The sequence below is a fragment of the Hippopotamus amphibius genome, unplaced genomic scaffold, assembly GCF_030028045.1.
Source record: "Hippopotamus amphibius kiboko isolate mHipAmp2 unplaced genomic scaffold, mHipAmp2.hap2 scaffold_458, whole genome shotgun sequence".
Taxonomy (NCBI): domain Eukaryota; kingdom Metazoa; phylum Chordata; class Mammalia; order Artiodactyla; family Hippopotamidae; genus Hippopotamus; species Hippopotamus amphibius.
Window position 1 is genome coordinate 15,889 of NW_026648565.1, and position 21,940 is coordinate 37,828.

Below are 21,940 nucleotides of genomic sequence, written 5' to 3' on the forward strand. Positions count from 1 at the left end.
GAAATCCTTTGAGACTCCTCCGAGCGTCGGAGGCTTCCACATATCCAAGATGTATTGCCACCTTTGGTTTTCTATCCTGCTCCATAGTGCCAGGGCCCACATGTTCTGAGGCCATGGGTGGAGTCTTTCCTTAAGCCTTTGTGCTTTGAATTTTGTGTTTCAGGCCAAGCCTTGGAATGGACTCACCACAGCCAGAGTGTTCCGCAGTGAGTGGCTCTTTTGGTTGCTACCGATAGGCCAAAGAGAATTTTGAACTATGGGCTGGCCACCCTCACAGCAGGCAGTACAGGGTAGTCTTTTGGCAACCTCCTGCCTACCAAGGAGGAATGTCTGCTGCAGCCCCAAATTTATGGGCTCACATCTGGTGCACTCACATGCCTTCATTAGAGCTGTATTCTAGTCAGAGAGCACATCGAGGCAGTGTTTTCTTCCTTGGCCCCAAGCGGAACATCTCTAGAGACCTCTGTGCACCTAGCGCCAGAGTATGATCACCAACTGAGGGAATGGTCCCTTGTGGTGTGTGCTTTATTGCTTCCCAAAACCTGTCAGTAGGGAAGGCTCATGCCCCCTGCCTAGAGATGGTGAGAGGCAGGCAGGAGCCCATCCTCAGGTGCTTGGAGGCAGGATGCTCCTGGTTATTTCAAGGGCTGGAAGCCATGCCCTGGTCTTCAATGGGGTTGCGCTAGGACTCTGTGAGGGATCATGGTGCTTTGTTGGAGCCAACTGATCCGAATGGGGCCTCTGATGGGGTCTGCATGCATACACAGGACCATAGCTTCTCCTGGGTTGGTCGTCCTCTCCAGAAGCCACTGGTTTGTCAGAGAGCCCCCTCCAGAGGAGAAAAGGCTTCTGGGTGTCCATTGCCCCATGAAGGCTTTGCAGAGCCCTTGGGCATCGCGTTATCATGTCCATCGTGAGGCCCTGTTGACCTGAAGGGGAGGGGTGGTCCCGGGATGTGGGCTGAGGAGGGTGTAGCTGCATGGCTGTTGTTTGGTGGCCTTGCACGGGCCACAGTAGGGAATGCTGTCACAGAAGAAATTGGCCCTGTTTGGGAATCTCTGTGGTCCCCAAGGAGGAATGCTTGACGTGGCTCCCCATCCACCAGATCGGAATGCGGGCCGTGAAATTCAACTCGATTGACCTGAAGTGTAGTAAGACTGAGCATGGAGGCACCATTTCATTACGTGTTGCCCTGGGGAGCAACCACGCAGATCTCTGTGCATGTCGAGGCAGAGCACGAGGATGGACTGAGCTTATGGTCAGTTGTGGGGTGTGCTTGAGTGACTTCCAAGAAGTGTTGGTTATGAGGATATGGGGCCAGGCCTCGAGGTGGTGAGAGGCAACAAAGACCCTTCATCAGGGACTTGGCAGCTAGATGCTCTTGGCTCTTGTGAGAGCTGAAGGGCTGGTCCCTTGCTGGAATGGGGTTTCCCAGGTCTCTGTGAGGGATCATGGGCCCTCAGATAGGCCAGTTTTCTCAGACAGGCCCTTTCATGGGTTCTGCATACAGATACAGGCCTGTGGCATCTCTTGGGCTGGCCTTCCTCTACGGGAGCCACTGCCTCCCAAGAGAGCTCCCTCCAGCTCCTGTGAATGTCCACTGTGTGGGACATAAAGGCCTCATTGTCTGGGTGTTGTGCACGTGGACAAGCCAAGTGTGACATCGGCCAGCACACGCTTGCCCACACCAGGGTGGGGCCCAGAGGAATGTCTCCATTCCCCCCAGAAACACCCCCAGTGTTTTCCCCGCCAAGCAGACCTGGTGCCAGGCCTTGTACTGCCTGGAGGATCCATGAGGCTAGTCCTTCCCTGGGGAGACATATACGTACTGGTTATTTCATCTGCCCCTGACACAGTATTAAGGTACATAAGATGGCATTGATCCACCTGTCCACTCATGCCTTCATCTTTGTAAGTATGGATGGATGGAGGGAGTGAGCCAAGGACGAGGGTCGAAAGGGAGGGAGCTAGAGCATTCTGGAGGAAGGGAGGCAGGAAGGAAGCTATGTAGGGAGCTGTTTGTATGTGTTTCAGCTATGTGTACCTGTCTCTGCGTGGAGGTACATTTGGGCCCTATGTTCCTGGATGTATTGCTGCAGGTATTTCTTGTAGCATCATTCGATGCATGAGCGTGTGACACACACGTCCCCCAATGCATCTAGCATGGAGTTGGAGTTCTCACAGCTGTCCTTCTCACCTCTTGGCAGCCATCGTCCCCAGAGAAATGAAGATCTGTGTCTGGCCTATGTTCCCTAGGGCAATCACCATGAGCCTTGGCCCAGCACGTGGATTCGACAGAATGGCACATCCCTTCAGGCATCCTTCTTTCCAGGAAGCATCTGAGGTAAGACTTCACATGTGGCAGGGCGCAGGTGAGTGAGGAGGGCCTCAGTTGGGTTGATGATGAGAACTCATATGGTCCTGAAGAGAGCTGATGACCAAAAAATCATGCTCAATAGGATTACGCTGAGGCCTAACAGAGGGATCCAGGGGCAGGATGGCCTGCATTTTTGGTCCATTGCAGAGCCCTGGGTGTGGGTGTGGGTACGGGTGGGTGTGTGCGTGTGGGTGTTGGAGCAGCCTCTCCCTCGAGGGAATCCTTTGAGACTCCTCCGAGCGTCTGAGGCTTCCACATATCCAAGATGTATTGCCACCTTTGGTTTTCTATCCTGCTCCATAGTGCCAGGGCCCACATGTTCTGAGGCCATGGGTGGAGTCTTTCCTTAAGCCTTTCTGCTTTGAATTTTGTGTTTCAGGCCAAGCCTTGGAATGGACTCACCACAGCCAGAGTGTTCCGCAGTGAGTGGCTCTTTTGGTTGCTACCGATAGGCCAAAGAGAATTTTGAACTATGGGCTGGCCACCCTCACAGCAGGCAGTACAGGGTAGTCTTTTGGCAACCTCCTGCCTACCAAGGAGGAATGTCTGCTGCTGCCCCAAATTTATGGGCTCACATCTGGTGCACTCACATGCCTTCATTAGAGCTGTATTCTAGTCAGAGAGCACATCGAGGCAGTGTTTTCTTCCTTGGCCCCAAGCGGAACATCTCTAGAGACCTCTGTGCACCTAGCGCCAGAATATGATCACCAATTGAGGGAATGGTCCCTTGTGGTGTGTGCTTTATGGCTTCCCAAAACCTGTCAGTAGGGAAGGCTCATGCCCCCTGCCTAGAGATGGTGAGAGGCAGGCAGGAGCCCATCCTCAGGTGCTTGGAGGCAGGATGCTGCTGGTTATTTCAAGGGCTGGAAGCCATGCCCTGGTCTTCAATGGGGTTGTGCTAGGACTCTGTGAGGGATTACGGTGCTTTGTTGGAGCCAACTGATCCGAATGGGGCCTCTAATGGGGTCTGCATGCATACACAGGACCATAGCTTCTCCTGGGTTGGTCTTCCTCTCCAGAAGCCACTGGTTTGTCAAAGAGCCCCCTCCAGAGGAGAAAAGGCTTCTGGGTGTCCATTGCCCCGTGAAGGCTTTGCAGAGCCCTTGGGCATCGCGTTATCATGTCCATCGTGAGGCCCTGTTGACCTGAAGGGGAGGGGTGGTCCCGGGATGTGGGCTGAGGAGGGTGTAGCTGCATGGCTGTTGTTTGGTGGCCTTGCACGGGCCACAGTAGGGAATGCTGCCACAGAAGAAATTGGCCCTGTTTGGGAATCTCTGTGGTCCCCAAGGAGGAATGCTTGACGTGGCTCCCCATCCACCAGATCGGAATGCGGGCCGTGAAATTCAACTCGATTGACCTGAAGTGTAGTAAGACTGACCATGGAGGCACCATTTCCTTACGTGTTGCCCTGGGGAGCAACCACGCAGATCTCTGTGCATGTCGAGGCAGGGCACGAGGATGGACTGAGCTTACGGTCAGTTGTGGGGTGTGCTTGAGTGACTTCCAAGAAGTGTTGGTTGGGTGGATGTGGGGCCAGGCCTGGAGGTGGTGAGAGGCAACAAGGACCCTTCATCAGGGACATGGCAGCTAGATGCTCTTGGCTCTTGTGAGAGCTGAAGGGCTGGTCCCTTGCTGGAATGGGGTTTCCCAGGTCTCTGTGAGGGATCATGGGCCCTCAGATAGGCCAGTTTACTCAGACAGGCCCTTTCATGGGTTCTGCATACAGATACAGGCCTGTGGCATCTCTTGGGCTGGCCTTCCTCTACGGGAGTCACTGCCTACCAAGAGAGCTCCCTCCAGCTCCTGTGAATGTCCACTGTGTGGGATATAAAGTCCTCATTGTCTGGGTGTTGTGCACATGGACAAGCCAAGTGTGACATCGGCCAGCACACGCTTGCCCACACCAGGGTGGGGCCCAGAGGAATGTCTCCATTCCCCCCAGAAGCACCCCCAGTGTTTTCCCCGCCAAGCAGACCTGGTGCCAGGCCTTGTACTGCCTGGAGGATCCATGAGGCTAGTCCTTCCCTGGGGAGACATATACGTACTGGTTATTTCATCTGCCCCTGACCCAGTATTAAGGTACATAAGATGGCATTGATCCACCTGTCCACTCATGCCTTCATCTTTGTAAGTATGGATGGATGGAGGGAGTGAGCCAAGGACGAGGGTCGAAAGGGAGGGAGCTAGAGCTTTCTGGAGGAAGGGAGGCAGGAAGGAAGCTATGTAGGGAGCTGTTTGTATGCGTTTCAGCTATGTGTTCCTGTCTCTGCGTGGAGGTACATTTGGGCCCTATGTTCCTGGATGTATTGCTGCAGGTATTTCTTGTAGCATCATTCGATGCATGAGCGTGTGGCACACACGTGCCCCAATGCATCTAGCATGGAGTTGGAGTTCTCACAGCTGTCCTTCTCACCTCTTGGCAGCCATCGTCCCCAGAGAAATGAAGATCTGTGTTTGGCCTATGTTCCCTAGGGCAATCACCATGAGCCTTGGCCCAGCACGTGGATTCGACAGAATGGCACATCCCTTCAGGCATCCTTCTTTCCAGGAAGCATCTGAGGTAAGCCTTCACATGTGGCAGGGCGCAGGTGAGTGAGGAGGGCCTCAGTTGGGTTGATGATGAGAACTCATATGGTCCTGAAGAGAGCTGATGACCAAAAAATCATGCTCAATAGGATTACGCTGAGGCCTAACAGAGGGATCCAGGGGCAGGATGGCCTGCATTTTTGGTCCATTGCAGAGCCCTGGGTGTGGGTGTGGGTACGGGTGGGTGTGTGGGTGTGGGTGTTGGAGCAGCCTCTCCCTCGAGGGAATCCTTTGAGACTCCTCCGAGCGTCTGAGGCTTCCACATATCCAAGATGTATTGCCACCTTTGGTTTTCTATCCTGCTCCATAGTGCCAGGGCCCACATGTTCTGAGGCCATGGGTGGAGTCTTTCCTTAAGCCTTTCTGCTTTGAATTTTGTGTTTCAGGCCAAGCCTTGGAATGGACTCACCACAGCCAGAGTGTTCCGCAGTGAGTGGCTCTTTTGGTTGCTACCGATAGGCCAATGAGAATTTTGAACTATGGGCTGGCCGCCCTCACAGCAGGCAGTACAGGGTAGTCTTTTGGCAACCTCCTGCCTACCAAGGAGGAATGTCTGCTGCTGCCCCAAATTTATGGGCTCACATCTGGTGCACTCACATGCCTTCATTAGAGCTGTATTCTAGTCAGAGAGCACATCGAGGCAGTGTTTTCTTCCTTGGCCCCAGGCGGAACATCTCTAGAGACCTCTGTGCACCTAGCGCCAGAATATGATCACCAACTGAGGGAATGGTCCCTTGTGGTGTGTGCTTTATGGCTTCCCAAAACCTGTCAGTAGGGAAGGCTCATGCCCCCTGCCTAGAGATGGTGAGAGGCAGGCAGGAGCCCATCCTCAGGTGCTTGGAGGCAGGATGCTGCTGGTTATTTCAAGGGCTGGAAGCCATGCCGTGGTCTTCAATGGGGTTGTGCCAGGACTCTGTGAGGGATCATGGTGCTTTGTTGGAGCCACTTGATCCGAATGGGGCCTCTGATGGGGTCTGCATGCATACACAGGACCATAGCTTCTCCTGGGTTGGTCGTCCTCTCCGGAAGCCACTGGTTTGTCAGAGAGCCCCCTCCAGAGGAGAAAAGGCTTCTGGGTGTCCATTCCCCCATGAAGGCTTTGCAGAGCCCTTGGGCATCCCGTTATCATGTCTATCGTGAGGCCCTGTTGACCTGAAGGGGAGGGGTGGTCCCGGGATGCGGCCTGAGGTGGGTGTAGCTGCATGGCTGTTGTTTGGTGGCCTTGCACGGGCCACAGTAGGGAATGCTGCCACAGAAGAAATTGGCCCTGTTTGGGAATCTCTGTGGTCCCCAAGGAGGAATGCTTGACATGGCTCCCCATCCACCAGATCGGAATGCGGGTCTTGAAATTCAACTCGATTGACCTGAAATGTAGTAAGACTGAGCATGGAGGCACCATTTCATTACGTGTTGCCCTGGGGAGCAACCACGCAGATCTCTGTGCATGTCGAGGCAGAGCACGAGGATGGACTGAGCTTATGGTCAGTTGTGGGGTGTGCTTGAGTGACTTCCAAGAAGTGTTGGTTGGGAGGATGTGGGGCCAGGCCTGGAGGTGGTGAGAGGCAACAAGGACCCTTCATCAGGGACTTGGCAGCTAGATGCTCTTGGCTCTTGTGAGAGCTGAAGGGCTGGTCCCTTGCTGGAATGGGGTTTCCCAGGTCTCTGTGAGGGATCATGGGCCTTCAGATAGGCCAGTTTTCTCAGACAGGCCCTTTCATGGGTTCTGCATACAGATACAGGCCTGTGGCATCTCTTGGGCTGGCCTTCCTCTACGGGAGCCACTGCCTACCAAGAGAGCTCCCTCCAGCTCCTGTGAATGTCCACTGTGTGGGACATAAAGGCCTCATTGTCTGGGTGTTGTGCACATGGACAGGCCGAGTGTGACATCGGCCAGCACACGCTTGCCCACACCAGGGTCGGGCCCAGAGGAATGTCTCCATTCCCCCCAGAAACGCCCCCAGTGTTTTCCCCACCAAGCAGACCTGGTGCCAGGCCTTGTGCTGACTAGAGGATCCATGAGGCTAGTCCTTCCCTGGGGAGACATATACGTACTGGTTCTTTCATCTGCCCCTGACCCAGTATTAAGGTACATAAGATGGCATTGATCCACCTGTCCACTCATGCCTTCATCTTTGTATGTATGGATGGATGGAGAGAGTGAGCCAAGGACGAGGGTCGAAAGGGAGGGAGCTAGAGCATTCTGGAGGAAGGGAGGCAGGAAGGAAGCTATGTAGGGAGCTGTTTGTATGCGTTTCAGCTATGTGTTCCTGTCTCTGCGTGGAGGTACATTTGGGCCCTATGTTCCTGGATGTATTGCTGCAGGTATTTCTTGTAGCATCATTCGATGCATGAGCGTGTGGCACACACGTCCCCCAATGCATCTAGCATGGAGTTGGAGTTCTCACAGCTGTCCTTCTCACCTCTTGGCAGCCATCGTCCCCAGAGAAATGAAGATCTGTGTTTGGCCTATGTTCCCTAGGGCAATCACCATGAGCCTTGGCCCAGCACGTGGATTCGACAGAATGGCACATCCCTTCAGGCATCCTTCTTTCCAGGAAGCATCTGAGGTAAGCCTTCACATGTGGCAGGGCGCAGGTGAGTGAGGAGGGCCTCAGTTGGGTCGAGGATGAGAACTCATATGGTCCTGAAGAGAGCTGATGACCAAAAAATCATGCTCAATAGGATTACGCTGAGGCCTAACAGAGGGATCCAGGGGCAGGATGGCCTGCATTTTTGGTCCATTGCAGAGCCCTGGGTGTGGGTGTGTGTGTGGGTTTGGGTGTGGGTGTTGGAGCAGCCTCTCGCTCGAGGAAATCCCTTGAGACTCCTCCCAGTGTAGGAGGATTCCACATATCCAAGATGTGTTGCCACCTGTGGTTTTCTATCCTGCTCCATAGTGCCAGGGCCCACATGTTCTGAAGCCATGGGTGGAGTCTTTCCTTAAGCCTTTCTGCTTTGAATTTTGTGTTTCAGGCCAAGCCTTGGCATGGGCTCACCACAGCCAGAATGTTCCGCAGTGAGTGGCTCTTTTGGTTGCTACCGATAGGCCCCAGAGAATTTTGAACTATGGGCTGGCCGCCCTCACAGCAGCCAGTACAGGGTAGTCTTTTGGCAACCTCCTGCCTACCAAGGAGGAATGTCTGCTGCTGCCCCAAATTTATGGGCTCACATCTGGTGCACTCACATGCCTTCATTAGAGCTGTATTCTAGTCAGAGAGCACATCGAGGCAGTGTTTTCTTCCTTGGCCCCAAGCGGAACATCTCTAGAGACCTCTGTGCACCTAGCGTCAGAGTATGATCACCAACTGAGGGAATGGTCCCTTGTGGTGTGTGCTTTATGGCTTCCCAAAACCTGCCAGTAGGGAAGGCTCATGCCCCCTGCCTAGAGATGGTGAGAGGCAGGCAGGAGCCTATCCTCAGGTGCTTGGAAGCAGGATGCTGCTGGTTATTTCAAGGGCTGGAAGCCATGCCGTGGTCTTCAATGGGGTTGTGCCAGGACTCTGTGAGGGATCATGGTGCTTTGTTGGAGCCACTTGATCCGAATGGGGCCTCTGATGGGGTCTGCATGCATACACAGGACCATAGCTTCTCCTGGGTTGGTCGTCCTCTCTGGAAGCCACTGGTTTGTCAGAGAGCCCCCTCCAGAGGAGAAAAGGCTTCTGGGTGTCCATTCCCCCATGAAGGCTTTGCAGAGCCCTTGGGCATCCCGTTATCATGTCCATCGTGAGGCCCTGTTGACCTGAAGGGGAGGGGTGGTCCCGGGATGCGGGCTGAGGAGGGTGTAGCTGCATGGCTGTTGTTTGGTGGCCTTGCACGGGCCACAGTAGGGAATGCTGCCACAGAAGAAATTGGCCCTGTTTGGGAATCTCTGTGGTCCCCAAGGAGGAATGCTTGACATGGCTCCCCATCCACCAGATCGGAATGCGGGTCTTGAAATTCAACTCGATTGACCTGAAGTGTAGTAAGACTGAGCATGGAGGCACCATTTCATTACGTGTTGCCCTGGGGAGCAACCACGCAGATCTCTGTGCATGTCGAGGCAGAGCACGAGGATGTACTGAGCTTATGGTCAGTTGTGGGGTGTGCTTGAGTGACTTCCAAGAAGTGTTGTTTGGGAGGATGTGGGGCCAGGCCTGGAGGTGGTGAGAGGCAACAAGGACCCTTCATCAGGGACTTGGCAGCTAGATGCTCTTGGCTCTTGTGAGAGCTGAAGGGCTGGTCCCTTGCTGGAATGGGGTTTCCCAGGTCTCTGTGAGGGATCATGGGCCCTCAGATAGGCCAGTTTACTCAGACAGGCCCTTTCATGGGTTCTGCATACAGATACAGGCCTGTGGCAACTCTTGGGCTGGCCTTCCTCTACGGGAGCCACTGCCTACCAAGAGAGCTCCCTCCAGCTCCTGTGAATGTCCACTGTGTGGGACATAAAGGCCTCATTGTCTGGGTGTTGTGCACATGGACAGGCCGAGTGTGACATCGGCCAGCACACGCTTGCCCACACCAGGGTCGGGCCCAGAGGAATGTCTCCATTCCCCCCAGAAACGCCCCCAGTGTTTTCCCCACCAAGCAGACCTGGTGCCAGGCCTTGTGCTGACTAGAGGATCCATGAGGATAGTCCTTCCCTGGGGAGACATATACGTACTGGTTCTTTCATCTGCCCCTGACCCAGTATTAAGGTACATAAGATGGCATTGATCCACCTGTCCACTCATGCCTTCATCTTTGTATGTATGGATGGATGGAGAGAGTGAGCCAAGGACGAGGGTCGAAAGGGAGGAAGCTAGAGCATTCTGGAGGAAGGGAGGCAGGAAGGAAGCTATGTAGGGAGCTGTTTGTATGCGTTTCAGCTATGTGTTCCTGTCTCTGCGTGGAGGTACATTTGGGCCCTATGTTCCTGGATGTATTGCTGCAGGTATTTCTTGTAGCATCATTCGATGCATGAGCGTGTGGCACACACGTGCCCCAATGCATCTAGCATGGAGTTGGAGTTCTCACAGCTGTCCTTCTCACCTCTTGGCAGCCATCGTCCCCAGAGAAATGAAGATCTGTGTTTGGCCTATGTTCCCTAGGGCAATCACCATGAGCCTTGGCCCAGCACGTGGATTCGACAGAATGGCACATCCCTTCAGGCATCCTTCTTTCCAGGAAGCATCTGAGGTAAGCCTTCACATGTGGCAGGGCGCAGGTGAGTGAGGAGGGCCTCAGTTGGGTCGAGGATGAGAACTCATATGGTCCTGAAGAGAGCTGATGACCAAAAAATCATGCTCAATAGGATTACGCTGAGGCCTAACAGAGGGATCCAGGGGCAGGATGGCCTGCATTTTTGGTCCATTGCAGAGCCCTGGGTGTGGGTGTGTGTGTGGGTTTGGGTGTGGGTGTTGGAGCAGCCTCTCGCTCGAGGAAATCCCTTGAGACTCCTCCCAGTGTAGGAGGATTCCACATATCCAAGATGTGTTGCCACCTGTGGTTTTCTATCCTGCTCCATAGTGCCAGGGCCCACATGTTCTGAAGCCATGGGTGGAGTCTTTCCTTAAGCCTTTCTGCTTTGAATTTTGTGTTTCAGGCCAAGCCTTGGCATGGGCTCACCACAGCCAGAATGTTCCGCAGTGAGTGGCTCTTTTGGTTGCTACCGATAGGCCCCAGAGAATTTTGAACTATGGGCTGGCCGCCCTCACAGCAGCCAGTACGGGGTAGTCTTTTGGCAACCTCCTGCCTACCAAGGAGGAATGTCTGCTGCTGCCCCAAATTTATGGGCTCACATCTGGTGCACTCACATGCCTTCATTACAGCTGTATTCTAGTCAGAGAGCACATCGAGGCAGTGTTTTCTTCCTTGGCCCCAGGCGGAACATCTCTAGAGACCTCTGTGCACCTAGCGTCAGAGTATGATCACCAACTGAGGGAATGGTCCCTTGTGGTGTGTGCTTTATGGCTTCCCAAAACCTGCCAGTAGGGAAGGCTCATGCCCCCTGCCTAGAGATGGTGAGAGGCAGGCAGGAGCCTATCCTCAGGTGCTTGGAAGCAGGATGCTGCTGGTTATTTCAAGGGCTGGAAGCCATGCCGTGGTCTTCAATGGGGTTGTGCCAGGACTCTGTGAGGGATCATGGTGCTTTGTTGGAGCCACTTGATCCGAATGGGGCCTCTGATGGGGTCTGCATGCATACACAGGACCATAGCTTCTCCTGGGTTGGTCGTCCTCTCTGGAAGCCACTGGTTTGTCAGAGAGCCCCCTCCAGAGGAGAAAAGGCTTCTGGGTGTCCATTCCCCCATGAAGGCTTTGCAGAGCCCTTGGGCATCCCGTTATCATGTCCATCGTGAGGCCCTGTTGACCTGAAGGGGAGGGGTGGTCCCGGGATGCGGGCTGAGGAGGGTGTAGCTGCATGGCTGTTGTTTGGTGGCCTTGCACGGGCCACAGTAGGGAATGCTGCCACAGAAGAAATTGGCCCTGTTTGGGAATCTCTGTGGTCCCCAAGGAGGAATGCTTGACATGGCTCCCCATCCACCAGATCGGAATGCGGGTCTTGAAATTCAACTCGATTGACCTGAAGTGTAGTAAGACTGAGCATGGAGGCACCATTTCATTACGTGTTGCCCTGGGGAGCAACCACGCAGATCTCTGTGCATGTCGAGGCAGAGCACGAGGATGTACTGAGCTTATGGTCAGTTGTGGGGTGTGCTTGAGTGACTTCCAAGAAGTGTTGTTTGGGAGGATGTGGGGCCAGGCCTGGAGGTGGTGAGAGGCAACAAGGACCCTTCATCAGGGACTTGGCAGCTAGATGCTCTTGGCTCTTGTGAGAGCTGAAGGGCTGGTCCCTTGCTGGAATGGGGTTTCCCAGGTCTCTGTGAGGGATCATGGGCCCTCAGATAGGCCAGTTTACTCAGACAGGCCCTTTCATGGGTTCTGCATACAGATACAGGCCTGTGGCAACTCTTGGGCTGGCCTTCCTCTACGGGAGCCACTGCCTACCAAGAGAGCTCCCTCCAGCTCCTGTGAATGTCCACTGTGTGGGACATAAAGGCCTCATTGTCTGGGTGTTGTGCACATGGACAGGCCGAGTGTGACATCGGCCAGCACACGCTTGCCCACACCAGGGTCGGGCCCAGAGGAATGTCTCCATTCCCCCCAGAAACGCCCCCAGTGTTTTCCCCACCAAGCAGACCTGGTGCCAGGCCTTGTGCTGACTAGAGGATCCATGAGGATAGTCCTTCCCTGGGGAGACATATACGTACTGGTTCTTTCATCTGCCCCTGACCCAGTATTAAGGTACATAAGATGGCATTGATCCACCTGTCCACTCATGCCTTCATCTTTGTATGTATGGATGGATGGAGAGAGTGAGCCAAGGACGAGGGTCGAAAGGGAGGAAGCTAGAGCATTCTGGAGGAAGGGAGGCAGGAAGGAAGCTATGTAGGGAGCTGTTTGTATGCGTTTCAGCTATGTGTTCCTGTCTCTGCGTGGAGGTACATTTGGGCCCTATGTTCCTGGATGTATTGCTGCAGGTATTTCTTGTAGCATCATTCGATGCATGAGCGTGTGGCACACACGTGCCCCAATGCATCTAGCATGGAGTTGGAGTTCTCACAGCTGTCCTTCTCACCTCTTGGCAGCCATCTTCCCCAGAGAAATGAAGATCTGTGTTTGGCCTATGTTCCCTAGGGCAATCACCATGAGCCTTGGCCCAGCACGTGGATTCGACAGAATGGCACATCCCTTCAGGCATCCTTCTTTCCAGGAAGCATCTGAGGTAAGCCTTCACATGTGGCAGGGCGCAGGTGAGTGAGGAGGGCCTCAGTTGGGTCGAGGATGAGAACTCATATGGTCCTGAAGAGAGCTGATGACCAAAAAATCATGCTCAATAGGATTACGCTGAGGCCTAACAGAGGGATCCAGGGGCAGGATGGCCTGCATTTTTGGTCCATTGCAGAGCCCTGGGTGTGGGTGTGTGTGTGGGTTTGGGTGTGGGTGTTGGAGCAGCCTCTCGCTCGAGGAAATCCCTTGAGACTCCTCCCAGTGTAGGAGGATTCCACATATCCAAGATGTGTTGCCACCTGTGGTTTTCTATCCTGCTCCATAGTGCCAGGGCCCACATGTTCTGAAGCCATGGGTGGAGTCTTTCCTTAAGCCTTTCTGCTTTGAATTTTGTGTTTCAGGCCAAGCCTTGGCATGGGCTCACCACAGCCAGAATGTTCCGCAGTGAGTGGCTCTTTTGGTTGCTACCGATAGGCCCCAGAGAATTTTGAACTATGGGCTGGCCGCCCTCACAGCAGCCAGTACGGGGTAGTCTTTTGGCAACCTCCTGCCTACCAAGGAGGAATGTCTGCTGCTGCCCCAAATTTATGGGCTCACATCTGGTGCACTCACATGCCTTCATTAGAGCTGTATTCTAGTCAGAGAGCACATCGAGGCAGTGTTTTCTTCCTTGGCCCCAGGCGGAACATCTCTAGAGACCTCTGTGCACCTAGCGTCAGAGTATGATCACCAACTGAGGGAATGGTCCCTTGTGGTGTGTGCTTTATGGCTTCCCAAAACCTGTCAGTAGGGAAGGCTCATGCCCCCTGCCTAGAGATGGTGAGAGGCAGGCAGGAGCCTATCCTCAGGTGCTTGGAAGCAGGATGCTGCTGGTTATTTCAAGGGCTGGAAGCCATGCCGTGGTCTTCAATGGGGTTGTGCCAGGACTCTGTGAGGGATCATGGTGCTTTGTTGGAGCCACTTGATCCGAATGGGGCCTCTGATGGGGTCTGCATGCATACAAAGGACCATAGCTTCTCCTGGGTTGGTCGTCCTCTCCGGAAGCCACTGGTTTGTCAGAGAGCCCCCTCCAGAGGAGAAAAGGCTTCTGGGTGTCCATTCCCCCATGAAGGCTTTGCAGAGCCCTTGGGCATCCCGTTATCATGTCCATCGTGAGGCCCTGTTGACCTGAAGGGGAGGGGTGGTCCCGGGATGTGGGCTGAGGAGGGTGTAGCTGCATGGCTGTTGTTTGGTGGCCTTGCACGGGCCACAGTAGGGAATGCTGCCACAGAAGAAATTGGCCCTGTTTGGGAATCTCTGTGGTCCCCAAGGAGGAATGCTTGACATGGCTCCCCATCCACCAGATCGGAATGCGGGTCTTGAAATTCAACTCGATTGACCTGAAGTGTAGTAAGACTGAAAATGGAGGCACCATTTCATTACGTGTTGCCCTGGGGAGCAACCACGCAGATCTCTGTGCATGTCGAGGCAGAGCACGAGGATGTACTGAGCTTATGGTCAGTTGTGGGGTGTGCTTGAGTGACTTCCAAGAAGTGTTGGTTGGGAGGATGTGGGGCCAGGCCTGGGGGTGGTGAGAGCCAACAAGGACCCTTCATCAGGGACTTGGCAGCTAGATGCTCTTGGCTCTTGTGAGAGCTGAAGGGCTGGTCCCTTGCTGGAATGGGGTTTCCAAGGTCTCTGTGAGGGATCATGGGCCTTCAGATAGGCCAGTTTTCTCAGACAGGCCCTTTCATGGGTTCTGCATACAGATACAGGCCTGTGGCATCTCTTGGGGTGGCCTTCCTCTACGGGAGCCACTGCCTACCAAGAGAGCTCCCTCCAGCTCCTGTGAATGTCCACTGTGTGGGACATAAAGGCCTCATTGTCTGGGTGTTGTGCACATGGACAAGCCGAGTGTGACATCGGCCAGCACACGCTTGCCCACACCAGGGTCGGGCCCAGAGGAATGTCTCCATTCCCCCCAGAAACGCCCCCAGTGTTTTCCCCACCAAGCAGACCTGGTGCCAGGCCTTGTGCTGACTAGAGGATCCATGAGGCTAGTCCTTCCCTGGGGAGACATATACGTACTGGTTATTTCATCGGCCCCTGACACAGTATTAAGGTACATAAGATGGCATTGATCCACCTGTCCACTCATGCCTTCATCTTTGTATGTATGGATGGATGGAGAGAGTGAGCCAAGGACGAGGGTCGAAAGGGAGGGAGCTAGAGCATTCTGGAGGAAGGGAGGCAGGAAGGAAGCTATGTAGGGAGCTGTTTGTATGCGTTTCAGCTATGTGTTCCTGTCTCTGCGTGGAGGTACATTTGGGCCCTATGTTCCTGGATGTATTGCTGCAGGTATTTCTTGTAGCATCATTCGATGCATGAGCGTGTGGCACACACGTCCCCCAATGCATCTAGCATGGAGTTGGAGTTCTCACAGCTGTCCTTCTCACCTCTTGGCAGCCATCGTCCCCAGAGAAATGAAGATCTGTGTCTGGCCTATGTTCCCTAGGGCAATCACCATGAGCCTTGGCCCAGCACGTGGATTCGACAGAATGGCACATCCCTTCAGGCATCCTTCTTTCCAGGAAGCATCTGAGGTAAGCCTTCACATGTGGCAGGGCGCAGGTGAGTGAGGAGGGCCTCAGTTGGGTCGAGGATGAGAACTCATATGGTCCTGAAGAAAGCTGATGACCAAAAAATCATGCTCAATAGGATTATGCTGAGGCCTAACAGAGGGATCCAGGGGCAGGATGGCCTGCATTTTTGGTCCATTGCAGAGCCCTGGGTGTGGGTGTGTGTGTGGGTTTGGGTGTGGGTGTTGGAGCAGCCTCTCGCTCGAGGAAATCCCTTGAGACTCCTCCCAGTGTAGGAGGATTCCACATATCCAAGATGTGTTGCCACCTATGGTTTTCTATCCTGCTCCATAGTGCCAGGGCCCACATGTTCTGAAGCCATGGGTGGAGTCTTTCCTTAAGCCTTTCTGCTTTGAATTTTGTGTTTCAGGCCAAGCCTTGGCATGGGCTCACCACAGCCAGAATGTTCCGCAGTGAGTGGCTCTTTTGGTTGCTACCGATAGGCCCCAGAGAATTTTGAACTATGGGCTGGCCGCCCTCACAGCAGCCAGTACAGGGTAGTCTTTTGGCAACCTCCTGCCTACCAAGGAGGAATGTCTGCTGCTGCCCCAAATTTATGGGCTCACATCTGGTGCACTCACATGCCTTCATTACAGCTGTATTCTAGTCAGAGAGCACATCGAGGCAGTGTTTTCTTCCTTGGCCCCAGGCGGAACATCTCTAGAGACCTCTGTGCACATAGAGGCAGAGTATGATCACCAACTGAGGGAATGGTCCCTTGTGGTGTGTGCTTTATGGCTTCCCAAAACCTGCCAGTAGGGAAGGCTCATGCCCCCTGCTTAGAGATGGTGAGAGGCAGGCAGGAGCCTATCCTCAGGTGCTTGGAAGCAGGATGCTGCTGGTTATTTCAAGGGCTGGAAGCCATGCCGTGGTCTTCAATGGGGTTGTGCCAGGACTCTGTGAGGGATCATGGGGCTTTGTTGGAGCCACTTGATCCGAATGGGGCCTCTGATGGGGTCTGCATGCATACACAGGACCATAGCTTCTCCTGGGTTGGTCGTCCTCTCCGGAAGCCACTGGTTTGTCAGAGAGCCCCCTCCAGAGGAGAAAAGGCTTCTGGGTGTCCATTCCCCCATGAAGGCTTTGCAGAGCCATTGGGCATCCCGTTATCATGTCCATCGTGAGGCCCTGTTGACCTGAAGGGGAGGGGTGGTCCCAGGATGTGGGCTGAGGTGGGTGTAGCTGCACGGCTGTTGTTTGGTGGCCTTGCACGGGCCACAGTAGGGAATGCTGCCACAGAAGAAATTGGCCCTGTTTGGGAATCTCTGTGGTCCCCAAGGAGGAATGCTTGACATGGCTCCCCATCCACCAGATCGGAATGCGGGCCTTGAAATTCAACTCGATTGACCTGAAGTGTAGTAAGACTGAGCATGGAGGCACCATTTCATTACGTGTTGCCCTGGGGAGCAACCACGCAGATCTCTGTGCATGTCGAGGCAGAGCACGAGGATGGACTGAGCTTATGGTCAGTTGTGGGGTGTGCTTGAGTGACTTCCAAGAAGTGTTGGTTGGGAGGATGTGGGGCCAGGCCTGGAGGTGGTGAGAGGCAACAAGGACCCTTCATCAGGGACTTGGCAGCTAGATGCTCTTGGCTCTTGTGAGAGCTGAAGGGCTGGTCCCTTGCTGGAATGGGGTTTCCCAGGTCTCTGTGAGGGATCATGGGCCTTCAGATAGGCCAGTTTACTCAGACAGGCCCTTTCATGGGTTCTGCATACAGATACAGGCCTGTGGCATCTCTTGGGCTGGCCTTCCTCTACGGGAGCCACTGCCTACCAAGAGAGCTCCCTCCAGCTCCTGTGAATGTCCACTGTGTGGGACATAAAGGCCTCATTGTCTGGGTGTTGTGCACATGGACAAGCCGAGTGTGACATCGGCCAGCACACGCTTGCCCACACCAGGGTCGGGCCCAGAGGAATGTCTCCAATCCCCCCAGAAACGCTCCCAGTGTTTTCCCCACCAAGCAGACCTGGTGCCAGGCCTTGTGCTGACTAGAGGATCCATGAGGCTAGTCCTTCCCTGGGGAGACATATACGTACTGGTTCTTTCATCTGCCCCTGACACAGTATTAAGGTACATAAGATGGCATTGATCCACCTGTCCACTCATGCCTTCATCTTTGTATGTATGGATGGATGGAGAGAGTGAGCCAAGGACAAGGGTCGAAAGGGAGGGAGCTAGAGCATTCTGGAGGAAGGGAGGCAGGAAGGAAGCTATGTAGGGAGCTGTTTGTATGCGTTTCAGCTATGTGTTCCTGTCTCTGCGTGGAGGTACATTTGGGCCCTATGTTCCTGGATGTATTGCTGCAGGTATTTCTTGTAGCATCATTCGATGCATGAGCGTGTGGCACACACATCCCCCAATGCATCTAGCATGGAGTTGGAGTTCTCACAGCTGTCCTTCTCACCTCTTGGCAGCCATCGTCCCCAGAGAAATGAAGATCTGTGTTTGGCCTATGTTCCCTAGGGCAATCACCATGAGCCTTGGCCCAGCACGTGGATTCGACAGAATGGCACATCCCTTCAGGCATCCTTCTTTCCAGGAAGCATCTGAGGTAAGCCTTCACATGTGGCAGGGCGCAGGTGAGTGAGGAGGGCCTCAGTTGGGTCGAGGATGAGAACTCATATGGTCCTGAAGAGAGCTGATGACCAAAAAATCATGCTCAATAGGATTACGCTGAGGCCTAACAGAGGGATCCAGGGGCAGGATGGCCTGCATTTTTGGTCCATTGCAGAGCCCTGGGTGTGGGTGTGTGTGTGGGTTTGGGTGTGGGTGTTGGAGCAGCCTCTCGCTCGAGGAAATCCCTTGAGACTCCTCCCAGTGTAGGAGGATTCCACATATCCAAGATGTGTTGCCACCTGTGGTTTTCTATCCTGCTCCATAGTGCCAGGGCCCACATGTTCTGAAGCCATGGGTGGAGTCTTTCCTTAAGCCTTTCTGCTTTGAATTTTGTGTTTCAGGCCAAGCCTTGGCATGGGCTCACCACAGCCAGAATGTTCCGCAGTGAGTGGCTCTTTTGGTTGCTACCGATAGGCCCCAGAGAATTTTGAACTATGGGCTGGCCGCCCTCACAGCAGCCAGTACAGGGTAGTCTTTTGGCAACCTCCTGCCTACCAAGGAGGAATGTCTGCTGCTGCCCCAAATTTATGGGCTCACATCTGGTGCACTCACATGCCTTCATTACAGCTGTATTCTAGTCAGAGAGCACATCGAGGCAGTGTTTTCTTCCTTGGCCCCAGGCGGAACATCTCTAGAGACCTCTGTGCACCTAGCGTCAGAGTATGATCACCAACTGAGGGAATGGTCCCTTGTGGTGTGTGCTTTATGGCTTCCCAAAACCTGCCAGTAGGGAAGGCTCATGCCCCCTGCTTAGAGATGGTGAGAGGCAGGCAGGAGCCTATCCTCAGGTGCTTGGAAGCAGGATGCTGCTGGTTATTTCAAGGGCTGGAAGCCATGCCGTGGTCTTCAATGGGGTTGTGCCAGGACTCTGTGAGGGATCATGGTGCTTTGTTGGAGCCACTTGATCCGAATGGGGCCTCTGATGGGGTCTGCATGCATACACAGGACCATAGCTTCTCCTGGGTTGGTCGTCCTCTCCGGAAGCCACTGGTTTGTCAGAGAGCCCCCTCCAGAGGAGAAAAGGCTTCTGGGTGTCCATTCCCCCATGAAGGCTTTGCAGAGCCCTTGGGCATCCCGTTATCATGTCCATCGTGAGGCCCTGTTGACCTGAAGGGGAGGGGTGGTCCCGGGATGTGGGCTGAGGAGGGTGTAGCTGCATGGCTGTTGTTTGGTGGCCTTGCACGGGCCACAGTAGGGAATGCTGCCACAGAAGAAATTGGCCCTGTTTGGGAATCTCTGTGGTCCCCAAGGAGGAATGCTTGACATGGCTCCCCATCCACCAGATCGGAATGCGGGTCTTGAAATTCAACTCGATTGACCTGAAGTGTAGTAAGACTGAAAATGGAGGCACCATTTCATTACGTGTTGCCCTGGGGAGCAACCACGCAGATCTCTGTGCATGTCGAGGCAGAGCACGAGGATGTACTGAGCTTATGGTCAGTTGTGGGGTGTGCTTGAGTGACTTCCAAGAAGTGTTGGTTGGGAGGATGTGGGGCCAGGCCTGGGGGTGGTGAGAGCCAACAAGGACCCTTCATCAGGGACTTGGCAGCTAGATGCTCTTGGCTCTTGTGAGAGCTGAAGGGCTGGTCCCTTGCTGGAATGGGGTTTCCAAGGTCTCTGTGAGGGATCATGGGCCTTCAGATAGGCCAGTTTTCTCAGACAGGCCCTTTCATGGGTTCTGCATACAGATACAGGCCTGTGGCATCTCTTGGGGTGGCCTTCCTCTACGGGAGCCACTGCCTACCAAGAGAGCTCCCTCCAGCTCCTGTGAATGTCCACTGTGTGGGACATAAAGGCCTCATTGTCTGGGTGTTGTGCACATGGACAAGCCGAGTGTGACATCGGCCAGCACACGCTTGCCCACACCAGGGTCGGGCCCAGAGGAATGTCTCCATTCCCCCCAGAAACGCCCCCAGTGTTTTCCCCACCAAGCAGACCTGGTGCCAGGCCTTGTGCTGACTAGAGGATCCATGAGGCTAGTCCTTCCCTGGGGAGACATATACGTACTGGTTATTTCATCGGCCCCTGACACAGTATTAAGGTACATAAGATGGCATTGATCCACCTGTCCACTCATGCCTTCATCTTTGTATGTATGGATGGATGGAGAGAGTGAGCCAAGGACGAGGGTCGAAAGGGAGGGAGCTAGAGCATTCTGGAGGAAGGGAGGCAGGAAGGAAGCTATGTAGGGAGCTGTTTGTATGCGTTTCAGCTATGTGTTCCTGTCTCTGCGTGGAGGTACATTTGGGCCCTATGTTCCTGGATGTATTGCTGCAGGTATTTCTTGTAGCATCATTCGATGCATGAGCGTGTGGCACACACGTCCCCCAATGCATCTAGCATGGAGTTGGAGTTCTCACAGCTGTCCTTCTCACCTCTTGGCAGCCATCGTCCCCAGAGAAATGAAGATCTGTGTTTGGCCTATGTTCCCTAGGGCAATCACCATGAGCCTTGGCCCAGCACGTGGATTCGACAGAATGGCACATCCCTTCAGGCATCCTTCTTTCCAGGAAGCATCTGAGGTAAGCCTTCACATGTGGCAGGGCGCAGGTGAGTGAGGAGGGCCTCAGTTGGGTCGAGGATGAGAACTCATATGGTCCTGAAGAAAGCTGATGACCAAAAAATCATGCTCAATAGGATTATGCTGAGGCCTAACAGAGGGATCCAGGGGCAGGATGGCCTGCATTTTTGGTCCATTGCAGAGCCCTGGGTGTGGGTGTGTGTGTGGGTTTGGGTGTGGGTGTTGGAGCAGCCTCTCGCTCGAGGAAATCCCTTGAGACTCCTCCCAGTGTAGGAGGATTCCACATATCCAAGATGTGTTGCCACCTATGGTTTTCTATCCTGCTCCATAGTGCCAGGGCCCACATGTTCTGAAGCCATGGGTGGAGTCTTTCCTTAAGCCTTTCTGCTTTGAATTTTGTGTTTCAGGCCAAGCCTTGGCATGGGCTCACCACAGCCAGAATGTTCCGCAGTGAGTGGCTCTTTTGGTTGCTACCGATAGGCCCCAGAGAATTTTGAACTATGGGCTGGCCGCCCTCACAGCAGCCAGTACAGGGTAGTCTTTTGGCAACCTCCTGCCTACCAAGGAGGAATGTCTGCTGCTGCCCCAAATTTATGGGCTCACATCTGGTGCACTCACATGCCTTCATTACAGCTGTATTCTAGTCAGAGAGCACATCGAGGCAGTGTTTTCTTCCTTGGCCCCAGGCGGAACATCTCTAGAGACCTCTGTGCACATAGAGGCAGAGTATGATCACCAACTGAGGGAATGGTCCCTTGTGGTGTGTGCTTTATGGCTTCCCAAAACCTGCCAGTAGGGAAGGCTCATGCCCCCTGCTTAGAGATGGTGAGAGGCAGGCAGGAACCTATCCTCAGGTGCTTGGAAGCAGGATGCTGCTGGTTATTTCAAGGGCTGGAAGCCATGCCGTGGTCTTCAATGGGGTTGTGCCAGGACTCTGTGAGGGATCATGGTGCTTTGTTGGAGCCACTTGATCCGAATGGGGCCTCTGATGGGGTCTGCATGCATACACAGGACCATAGCTTCTCCTGGGTTGGTCGTCCTCTCCGGAAGCCACTGGTTTGTCAGAGAGCCCCCTCCAGAGGAGAAAAGGCTTCTGGGTGTCCATTCCCCATGAAGGCTTTGCAGAGCCATTGGGCATCCCGTTATCATGTCCATCGTGTAGCCCTGTTGACCTGAAGGGGAGGGGTGGTCCCAGGATGTGGGCTGAGGTGGGTGTAGCTGCACGGCTGTTGTTTGGTGGCCTTGCACGGGCCACAGTAGGGAATGCTGCCACAGAAGAAATTGGCCCTGTTTGGGAATCTCTGTGGTCCCCAAGGAGGAATGCTTGACATGGCTCCCCATCCACCAGATCGGAATGCGGGCCTTGAAATTCAACTCGATTGACCTGAAGTGTAGTAAGACTGAGCATGGAGGCACCATTTCATTACGTGTTGCCCTGGGGAGCAACCACGCAGATCTCTGTGCCATCCGTCGAGG

The 21,940-nt window shown here is 54.1% G+C and overlaps 8 non-coding genes across 8 annotated transcripts; all 8 read left to right on the plus strand.

The window, feature by feature from the left end:
• Window positions 1-2,394: 2,394 nt before the first annotated feature.
• On the plus strand, window positions 2,395-2,475 carry LOC130843594 (small nucleolar RNA SNORD115). The gene has a single exon (XR_009051049.1). It is a non-coding gene; the product is annotated as a small nucleolar RNA SNORD115 (small nucleolar RNA).
• Window positions 2,476-4,987: 2,512 nt separating this feature from the next.
• LOC130843595 (small nucleolar RNA SNORD115) lies at window positions 4,988-5,068 on the plus strand. Its single transcript, XR_009051051.1, has one exon. It is a non-coding gene; the product is annotated as a small nucleolar RNA SNORD115 (small nucleolar RNA).
• Window positions 5,069-7,580: 2,512 nt separating this feature from the next.
• On the plus strand, window positions 7,581-7,661 carry LOC130843581 (small nucleolar RNA SNORD115). The gene has a single exon (XR_009051036.1). It is a non-coding gene; the product is annotated as a small nucleolar RNA SNORD115 (small nucleolar RNA).
• A 2,506-nt stretch (window positions 7,662-10,167) lies between these two features.
• On the plus strand, window positions 10,168-10,248 carry LOC130843582 (small nucleolar RNA SNORD115). The gene has a single exon (XR_009051037.1). It is a non-coding gene; the product is annotated as a small nucleolar RNA SNORD115 (small nucleolar RNA).
• Window positions 10,249-12,754: 2,506 nt separating this feature from the next.
• Window positions 12,755-12,835, plus strand: LOC130843583 (small nucleolar RNA SNORD115). Its single transcript, XR_009051038.1, has one exon. It is a non-coding gene; the product is annotated as a small nucleolar RNA SNORD115 (small nucleolar RNA).
• Window positions 12,836-15,341: 2,506 nt separating this feature from the next.
• On the plus strand, window positions 15,342-15,422 carry LOC130843590 (small nucleolar RNA SNORD115). Its single transcript, XR_009051045.1, has one exon. It is a non-coding gene; the product is annotated as a small nucleolar RNA SNORD115 (small nucleolar RNA).
• A 2,506-nt stretch (window positions 15,423-17,928) lies between these two features.
• Window positions 17,929-18,009, plus strand: LOC130843584 (small nucleolar RNA SNORD115). Its single transcript, XR_009051040.1, has one exon. It is a non-coding gene; the product is annotated as a small nucleolar RNA SNORD115 (small nucleolar RNA).
• A 2,506-nt stretch (window positions 18,010-20,515) lies between these two features.
• On the plus strand, window positions 20,516-20,596 carry LOC130843591 (small nucleolar RNA SNORD115). The gene has a single exon (XR_009051046.1). It is a non-coding gene; the product is annotated as a small nucleolar RNA SNORD115 (small nucleolar RNA).
• The last annotated feature ends 1,344 nt before the right edge of the window (window positions 20,597-21,940 follow it).